General features: G+C 44.2%; 1 protein-coding gene across 1 annotated transcript in view; it reads right to left on the bottom strand.

Moving 5' to 3' along the window:
- The window catches only part of LOC109938273 (inosine-uridine preferring nucleoside hydrolase-like), a 30,779-nt gene extending 22,202 nt beyond the window's left edge, over window positions 1–8,577 (bottom strand). The window contains exon 1 of the mRNA XM_020536714.2: window positions 8,377–8,577. The gene's annotated coding sequence lies outside the window, so the exon portion shown is untranslated. The remainder of the gene's footprint in view (window positions 1–8,376) is intronic.
- Window positions 8,578–9,349: the final 772 nt, after the last annotated feature.

The raw sequence follows: 9,349 nt of genomic DNA, 5'->3' as shown, positions 1-9,349 counted from the left end.
GAGTGTAGGTGGGGAGTTAGGGAGGAGATAGGTCAGTCCAGGGAGGACGGACAGGTCAAGGGGGCGGGATGAGGTTAGTAGGTAGGAGATGGGGTGGGGCTTGAGGTGGGAGGAGGGGATAGGTGGGAGGAAGGACAAGTTAGGGAGGCGGGGACGAGCTGGGCTGGTTTTGGGATGTGGTAGGGGTAGGGGAGATTTTGAAGCTTGTGAAGTCCACATTGATACCATTGGGCTGCAGGGTTCCCAAGCAGAATATGAGTTGCTGTTCCTGCAACCTTCGGGTGGCATCATTGTGGCACTGCAGGAGGCCCAGGATGGACATGTCGTCTGAGGAATGGGAGGGGGAGTTGAAATGGTTCGCGACTGGGAGGTGCAGTTGTTTAGTGCGAACTGAGCGTAGGTGTTCTGCAAAGTGGTCTCCAAGCCTTCGCTTGGTTTCCCTGATGTAGAGGAGCCACAACGGGTACAGCGGATGCAGTATACCACATTAGCAGATGTGCAGGTGAACATCTGTTTAATGTGGAAGGTCTTCTTGGGGCCTGGGATGGGGTTGAGGGAGGAGGTATGGGGGCAGGTGTAGCACTTCCTGCGGTTGCAGGGAAAAGTGCCGGGTGTGGTGGGGCTGGAGGGGAGTGTGGAGCGGACAAAGGAGTCGTGGAGAGAGTGGTCCCTCCGGAAAGCAGATAAGGGTGGGGAGGGAAAAATGTCTTTGGTGGTGGTGTCGGATTGCAAATGCGGAAGTGTCGGAGGATGCTCCCCTCCCCCTACCGCATCCCAAAACCAGCCCAGCTCATCCCTGCCTCCCTAACCTGTCCTACCTCCCACCTATCCCCTCCTCCCACCTCAAGCCCCACCCCCATCTCCTACCTACTAACTTCATCCCGCCCCCTTGACCTGTCCGTCCTCCCTGGACTGACCTATCCCCTCCCTAACTCCCCACCTACACTCACCTTTACTGGCTCCATCCCCGCCTCTTTGACCTGTTTGTCTCCTCTCCACCTATCTTCTCTTCTATCCATCTTCCATCCGCCTCCCCCTCTCTCCCTATTTATTTCAGAACCCCCTTCCCCTCTCCCATTTCTGAAGAAGGGTCTAGGCCCGAAACGTCAGCCTTCCTGCTCCTCTGATGCTGCTTGGCCTGCTGTGTTCATCCAGCTCTACACCTTGTTATCTTTACATGGATGTTGCCAGGAATGGAGGATTTGAGCTATAGGGAGAGGCTGAATAGACTGGGGCTATTTTCTTTGGAACACTGGAAGATGAGGTGACCTTTATAGAGGTTTATAAAATCACGAGGACCATGTATAGGGTGAATAGCCAAAGTCTTTTCCTTGGGGTGGGACAGTTCAAAACTAGGGTGCATAGGTTTAAAGAGAGAGTGAAAAGATTTAAAAGGGACCTAAGGGGCAACCATTTCATGCAATGCGTGGTGTGTGAATGGAATGAGCTGCCAGAGGAAGTGGTGGAGGCTGGTACAATTACAACATTTAAAAGGCATCTGGATGGGTTTAGAGGGATATGGGCCAAATGCTAGCAAATGGGACTAGATTAATTTAATCTGGTTGGCATGGATGAGTTGGACCGAAGTGTCTGTTTCCATTTTGTATATCACTATTACTCTTTGACTCTTTGTCTATTTTAAATCCTTATCTTCTCACCTTAAAAATATGCCCCCTAGTCTTGAAATTCCCCACCTTAGGGAAAAGACACCTGCCATTCACTTTATCTATATCCCTCATTATTTTATAAATCCCTATAAGGTCCCCTCTGAACCTCCTATGCTCCAGTGTAAGAAATCCCAGCCTATCCAGCCTCTCCTTATAAATCAAACCCTCCATTCCCAACAACACCCTGGTTAATCTCTTCTGAACCATTCAAGCTTAATAATCTCCTTCCCATAACAGGTAGACCAGAACTGCACACAGTACTCCAGAAGAGGCCTCACCAAGATCCTGTACAACCTCAAAATAACGACCCAAGTCATAGGCTCAAGGTCTGAGCATTAAAGTTAAGCGTGCTAAAAATGCCTTCTTATCCACTCCATCTATATATGGTACAAATCCCTCTAAACTCTTCCTATTCATTAAATTAGATTAGATTTAGATTTAAGTAGCCATAGAATCATACAGCACAGAATCAGACCCCTCGGTCCAACCAGTTCATGCCGAACATAATCCCAGACTAAACTAGTCCCACCAGCCTGCTCCTGGCCCATATCCCTCCAAACCTTTCCTATTCATGTACCTGTCCAAATGTCTGTTAAATGCTGTAATTGTACCCACATCCACCACTTCCTCAGGAAGTCCATTCCACATGCAAACCACCTTCTGTGTAAAACAACTGCCTCTCATATCTTTTTTAAATTTCTCTCCTCTCACCTTAAAAATGCGCCCCATAGTCTTGAAACCCCCTATCCTAGGGAAAAGACAAATACCATTAACTCTATCGATATATCTCATTATTTTAATCTCTTAATATTTGTCCTGAAAGGTGGACTTCTACTTCTGAAACAGTACCTTCAATACCATGGGAAAAAGACCTCGGCTATTTACGCTACCCATGCCCTTCATGATTTTATAAACCTCCATATGGTCACCCCGCAGTCGCTGCGCTCCAGGGAAAAAAAAACCCAGCCTACTCAGCCTCTTCCGATAACTAAAATCCTCCAGTCCCAGCAACATCCTCTTAAATCATGCTGGAAGATAATCAGTTGAAAAAAAAATGTTCTAATCAACCTGTTCATTGATGTTATTATATGCCTCTCTCCCAGTTTAAACACTTGCAGTGCAGCAGGGATGTCAAGGGTCACACTGGTAGGCTCATCGTATATTATCTGCAATATTTAGGTTTTGTCATGTGTATTCAAGTACGGGGTACAAGAGTACAGTGAAAAGTGTATAATGTCGCCACATACAGCGCCATCTTAGGTGCAAAGTACCTAAATAACAAATCTTAGTTACAAAAGTAGAAAAGTAAAGAAAAATAAAGTTAAAAAGTTCAGCACAATAGTTTTCTTAGTGGAAAAGTAGAAAAATAAACAAATAAAGTTTAAAAAATCAAACATTGCAGTCCTTTCTTAAGCCATGGGCCTGCAGATGCCCCAAGCTGGGCTTTCCCTAAGACGACTCGCTCTCCCCTGTGTTAGGCATGCTTTCACCCACATTGCCTGTTTTTGCCAACTGCCCTCACCGCTGACTGTTGTTACCGACCTCCACTGAGCATGTCAGACTCCGCTGCCACTCATGAGACTTCGGCCCTGACCGCTGCTGTTGCCTCATTACTGACTGCCTCTGCCATCATTCATGTAGCCATCCAGGTGCCTTTTAAATGTTGTACATGTACTCACCTTCACCACTTCCTCTGGCAGCTCGTTCCAGACACACCACCCGCTGCATGAAAAAATTTAACCCTCAGGTCCTTTTTAAATCTATCCCCTCTCACTTTAAACCTATATCCTCTAGTTTAGAGCTCCCCCACCCTACGGAAAAGACTTTGGTCATTCATCCTCTCCATGCCCCTCATGATTTTATAAACCTCTATGAGGCCACCCCTTAGTCTCCAACGCCCCAAAGAAAATAGCCCAAGCCTATTCATCCTTTCCCAATAGCTTAAATTCTTCTTTCCGAGCAACATCCTTGTAAATGTTTTCTGCACCCCCTCAAGTTTAACAAAATCCATACATGGGTAACCAGAATTGTGCACAGTATTCCAAAAGTGGCCTCAGCAATGTCCTGTACAACCACAATATGACAACCCAACTCCCATACTCAATGTTACGACCAATGAAGGCAAGCGTGCCAAACACCTTCTTCAGCACCCCATCTATTGACATGCACTTGCACCCCTAGGGCTCATTTTTTGGCAACACTCTCCAGGACTCTACCAATTACTATATAAGTCCTGTCCTGGTTTGCCTTACCAAAATGCAGCACCTCACATTTATCTAAATGAAACTCCATCTGCCATTCCTCAGCCCATTGGCTCATCTAATCAAGATCTTGCTGTACGCTGAGATAATCTTCACTGTTCACTACACCACCTGTTTTGGTGTGATATTCAAACTTGCTAACCATTCCTCTGATATTCACATCCAAATCATTTATATAAATGACAAAAAGCAGTGAACTGAGCACCGATCCTTGTGGCACACCACTGGTCACAGGCCTCCAGTCTGAAAATCATCAAGCCTCAACTATCATCCATCTCCTACCTTTTAGCCAATTTTATGTCTAATTGGCTAGTCTCCCCCGGATCCCATGTGATCTAACCTTACTAACCAGTTTTCCGTGCAGAATCTTGGAAAGCACTTCACTGAAGTCCACATAGACAACATCTACTGTTCTGCCTTCATCAACCTTCTTTGTCACCTTTTCAAAAAACACAATCAAATCAGTCAGACATGGCCTCCCACACACAAAGCCATACTGACTATCCCTAATCAGACCCTGCCTTTCCAGATGCATGTAAATATTGTCAGGATTTGACTTCAAAATAACACTATTATCTTTCTTTCTGAATACTATTATACATAGTTATCACATACCAGACCCTGCTTTATAGTTACGTTAGGTAATGACTAATCTTTCTTCTTCATGCATCCAAGTCCATCTGCTCACTGAATACCTCACATTCTAGTCACAATAGTCTCACATTCTAGTGTGTCACCCAGACTGATCATTCTAGTCTGTTCTAATTTTGCCCACACTGTGGTATTTATACGCAGTGGATGTGCAGCTCTGTAATATTATTACATGGTTGCACCAGCATTTTAATGCCCTTACACAGCACTGCTGACTGCAAAACTGTAATGTGAATGAAAAGTTAACATTTAGTTTTCTAATACTCAGCCCACTGCTCCTACTTAAGTGAACTAAAATGAACCTTAAGCTCCTGTGAGTTTGGAAGTCCAGTATAATCTCTGAAAATGCCAGGACAAAAATTATGAAAGTATACTTTTGACTATTTTTTCAGCACAATGACATAAGCTGCAATGTCCTGGAAATTTCTCCATAAACTGCCTCAGCTGAGCATGAAGGGCTGTGTTTATTTGTGGCCCAAATACTATGGGGAACCCTTTCTGCACATGCGCAGATGTAGGGTGATGTCATGTTTAAAGTGAGAGGTGCCTTTAAGTATTAAATGCAGTTCTGTTTTCTGCTGCTGAGTTATGCTATTTTTTGCAAGCCACTGTCTCTTAATTGTTTCTCACACAACAAATAATTTGGAGATTTATTTATGATGCAGAGTTTTATTTAAGGTTAAGGTTTGCAAGTTATTGAGTAAAACAAATGATTTTCAAATAATTTAAGTTGCGAATACAAGATGCCTGGAAGTGGCAAGTAGGTAATTTCCACGATGGAATCATTGTTGTCTGTGAGAAAAACCCATCAGGATCATTAATGTCCTTTAAGGAAGGAAACTGCCTTCTGTATCTGGTGTGGCCTATGTGTGATTCCAGACCCAAATCAATGTGCTCAACTCTTAACTGCCCTCTGAAACGGCCTGGCAAGCCATTCAGTTGTATAAAGTCTAGCTAAAAAGAACTTGACCTTGTATTTTTCTAATACTCAGCCCATTGCTCCCACTTAAATGAACAACAATTAACCCTGATCTCCCAATAGTTAGAAAGAATCAAAGAGCGAAAATGGATGGACCACCTGGCAACGACCTAGGAACTAGAAACGACACCACAAAAACAGCCCTATCAGCCCTGCAAAGTCCTCCTTACTAACTGTCAGAGAGTTGCCCTGGGAGTCCTCAATATTGATTCTGGACACCTTCAGGTCTCATGGCACCTTGTCAAAAATGGGCAAGGAAATCTCCAATTAATTACCACATCCACTCTCGGTTGGTGAATCAGTGCTCATCCACGTTGAGTAGCACTTGAAGGACGTACACAGGGGTAAAAAGCGCACAAGAGTGTACTGTGGGTGGGGGATTTCAATGTCCATCATTAGAATATCAGTAGCAGTAGTACTGATCCAGTCAGTTGAGTCCTTTAGGACATTGCTGCTAGACAGGGGCAGCAGCAGAAGGTGATGGAACCAAGAAGAGGGAAAAACATATTCACTCATCCTCACCAATCTGCCTGCCACTGATGCATCTGTCCATGACAGTATCAGTCAGGTGATCATCACACAGTCCTTGTAGCTATTGTGGTCAGGTGGCCAGCAACAGAAATGGTGATGAGGCTGATTAAGAGCTACAATCAAGCATGCTGGGAATTTCGATTTCTCAGGAGGAGCCTTCGAGACCAATATTTGAGAAGCACATACCCTGAAGTCATCTTCAGAGGAGACAAAGAACCAAGAGGCAAGATCAACCCTGAGAACAAAGTCACCCACTTCACTCGAATTGTCAAACGTGTAGAGTTAAATTTAGTTAGGCTTAAATGTGAATTAAGTCAAAGATAATGTGGTTAAATGAAGTGAGTTAATGTTGAAATTAAGTTAGAATGATGTAAGAAGTAAATGTTGCAACAAATGTATGTTTTATATTGAATCTATTAAAGAGTTAAATAAAGAAGGAAAAGCAGAAATTGCTGGAAAATCTCAGCAAGCCTGGCAGCATCTGTGGAGGGATAGCACAGTTAATGTTTTGGGGCCAGTGACCCATCTGCATAACTGACTGTAGCTAGGAAAAGGTTGATGTATGTGTTCAAGAAGGGGCTGGGCTAAGGGGAAGGAGTGAACGATAGGTGGAGATGGAGCCCAGAGAGAGAGAAAAACAGTTGGGCAGACAAAGTAATGGGTAAAGATCAGCCTGGGAAGATTGAATAGCTGCCAATGAGAACCATTAGCAGCTGACAATGGGTTGTTTGTGATGACAAGGCCTGGTCTGTGGGTTTAGGTTAAGGACATGCTTAGGCCCTAAGATTCTTCACAGTATTGATTCCAGAAGGTTGCAAGCCTGAGACAGAGATGATGGATGGAACACAGTGGTGTGTTGAAATGGCAGACAACTGGAAGCCAGGGTTATGTTTGCAGACAGAACATATGTGTTCTACAAAGCTGTCGAGTCACAGTCTACGCTTCGTTACCCCAAAGTACAGGAGACCACGTTGTGAGTAACGAATGCAGTAGAGTAGATGGAGTGAAGTACAGGTAAAGCTTCATCTGGAACATGTATCTGGCGACTTGGATAGTGTGAATGGGGGTGTTAAAAGGGCACCTTGTGAGATTATATGGAAAGGTTCTGTCAGGGTGTGGGGAGATATTGGAAATGGAGTGGACCAGGGTTTCCGGGAGGGAATGGTCCCTGTTGAAGGCTGACAAGGGAGAGGAGAGGAATAAGTGTCTGGTGGTGGCATCTGCTGGAGTTGGCGGAAATGGCAACTAATGAGACTTTGGGTATGGATGCTGGTGGGATGGTAAGTGAGGACAAAGGGGATCTATCGCTGTTGTGGGAGAGAAGAGACAAGGTGAGGGCCAAAGTGGGGGAAATGGGTTGGACATGGCAGAGGGCTCTGTCAATCATGGTGCATAGTGAAATAATTCCAAAGAGGCCAGTATCCTGTCACCAAGTCACCCTTTATTTACAAATGGAAAGTTCTTAACGCTGGTCCAGCTTCCTCAGAGGCAGCTCTCAGAGTGAACAGAACCTTTTACACTCCTTCTTATACTGTCAGCCAAGGCTCCCTGGTTGGACGAGATGGGGAATTTCCAAGCCTCGGGGGCACATTTTTAAGGTGAGAGGAGAGAGATTTAAAAAAGATATGAGAGGCAATTTTTTTACACTGAAGGTAGTTGGCTTGTGGAATGAACCGCCTGATGAGGTGGATGCAGGTAAACTACAATGTTTAAAAGACATTTAGATGGATATATGAATAGGAATGGTTTGGAGGGATATGGGCCAGGAGCAGGCAGATGGGACTAGTTTAGTTTGGCATGGACTGGTTGGACCGAAGTGTCTGTTTCCATAATGTATGACTCTATAACAACCCCAATCAGGGAACTCGTCTTCCTGGCTGACCTCATTACAATCAATACAGCAAGGACTCCTTGGTTAAGGAAGAAGGTGGATATTTCGGAGGCCCCCTTCTCACAGTTGGCATCACTCAAACAGATAATGACGGAGTCAGAGGGCCATAGATGCTAGACAGCCAATGACACCCAGTCCTATGGCTGATTAAAAAACTGAGATGGCCGATCTTTGTCTTAGATATATTGTACATTAATAAGACCACGCTTATTCAGAGGGCAAAAATTGTCCCTTTCTTTTAAGGACTGGATACATGCAGTAAAACAAGGTTCTCACCTTAAACAGCAGCTCCTGTTGTCGATGTTACAAACACTAATAAATGCAGACCCTGACCAGTGCCTGGGCGCACACCCACTCACAACAATGTACATTTGGTTAGCGCCTACAACAACATACCTGCGCAGTGACAGAGTGAGCGAAGGCCAATTCGAACCATACGTCTGCTTTTCCAGCCGAGCAAGTGATGCCACTCCAGCCTCCGGTTTTACTCTCTACAAGGGGGCAGCTTGTAGTTCGACAAGATTGCTTTCTGGCTCAAAATCAAATCAAAACTCACCGCCTCTTCCTTCCTCACCCGTTTGCTTCCGCTATTCTTGTGTCATTTATTACAAATCACAGTTTAAAGCCCCCCAACTGGGTAATCGTGACAAATTCGGAAATGTTCAACAGTAAGGCACAGAACTGACTTTGGTCGAGCAGATTGTAAAGTTGATAACTGTACAGATTGTACAATATTAATCGAAAGTGTTTCGTTTGCCTTTATATTGGCGAAAAGATTTTTAGCCTTTGGTCAATCTTTGACCATTAACCGTTGACCCTGTGCAAATATTTGCATTTTTTTCACAACGGAGGCGTGGGAGTGAGTTACTCCTCTATCATAGTGAATGGGGTTTCAAACAGACTTGCTAATTAAAACATTAATACATTAAAAATGTAAAATAATCAAACAATTAATTGCGGTCTTTAAAACAAAACTTCCATACCCACCCCCGACACAACATTTTGGAGTGAGAGAACAATTACAAGTGGTGGAATAAGATCATAATTACACATTAATTACAGTTACAAACACAAAGTTTGCATCCTTTAAAATTGAAGTATGGCACTTAAACGCTTCACAGTGGAGTTTGGAGTAGCAGTTTAATGTTCACAAATCTGAGAACATGGAGGACAATTCAGAGATATTGGACTAGGTTTGCTAAATTTTCTTGGAAAAGCTCAGCAGGTCTGGCAGCATCTGTGAAGAAAAAAATCAGAGTTAACGTTTCAGGTCCAGTGACCCTTCCTCTTGTTCTGAGGGAGGGTCACCGGACCCGAAACTTTAACTCTGACTTTTTAATTAACAGATGCTGCCAGACCTGCTGAGCTT

The sequence above is a fragment of the Rhincodon typus genome, chromosome 6 (genome assembly GCF_021869965.1).
Source record: "Rhincodon typus isolate 14 chromosome 6, sRhiTyp1.1, whole genome shotgun sequence".
NCBI classification, from domain to species: domain Eukaryota; kingdom Metazoa; phylum Chordata; class Chondrichthyes; order Orectolobiformes; family Rhincodontidae; genus Rhincodon; species Rhincodon typus.
The sequence above is the reverse complement of the archived record's forward strand: the minus strand, read 5'-3'. Positions and strand labels throughout refer to the sequence as shown.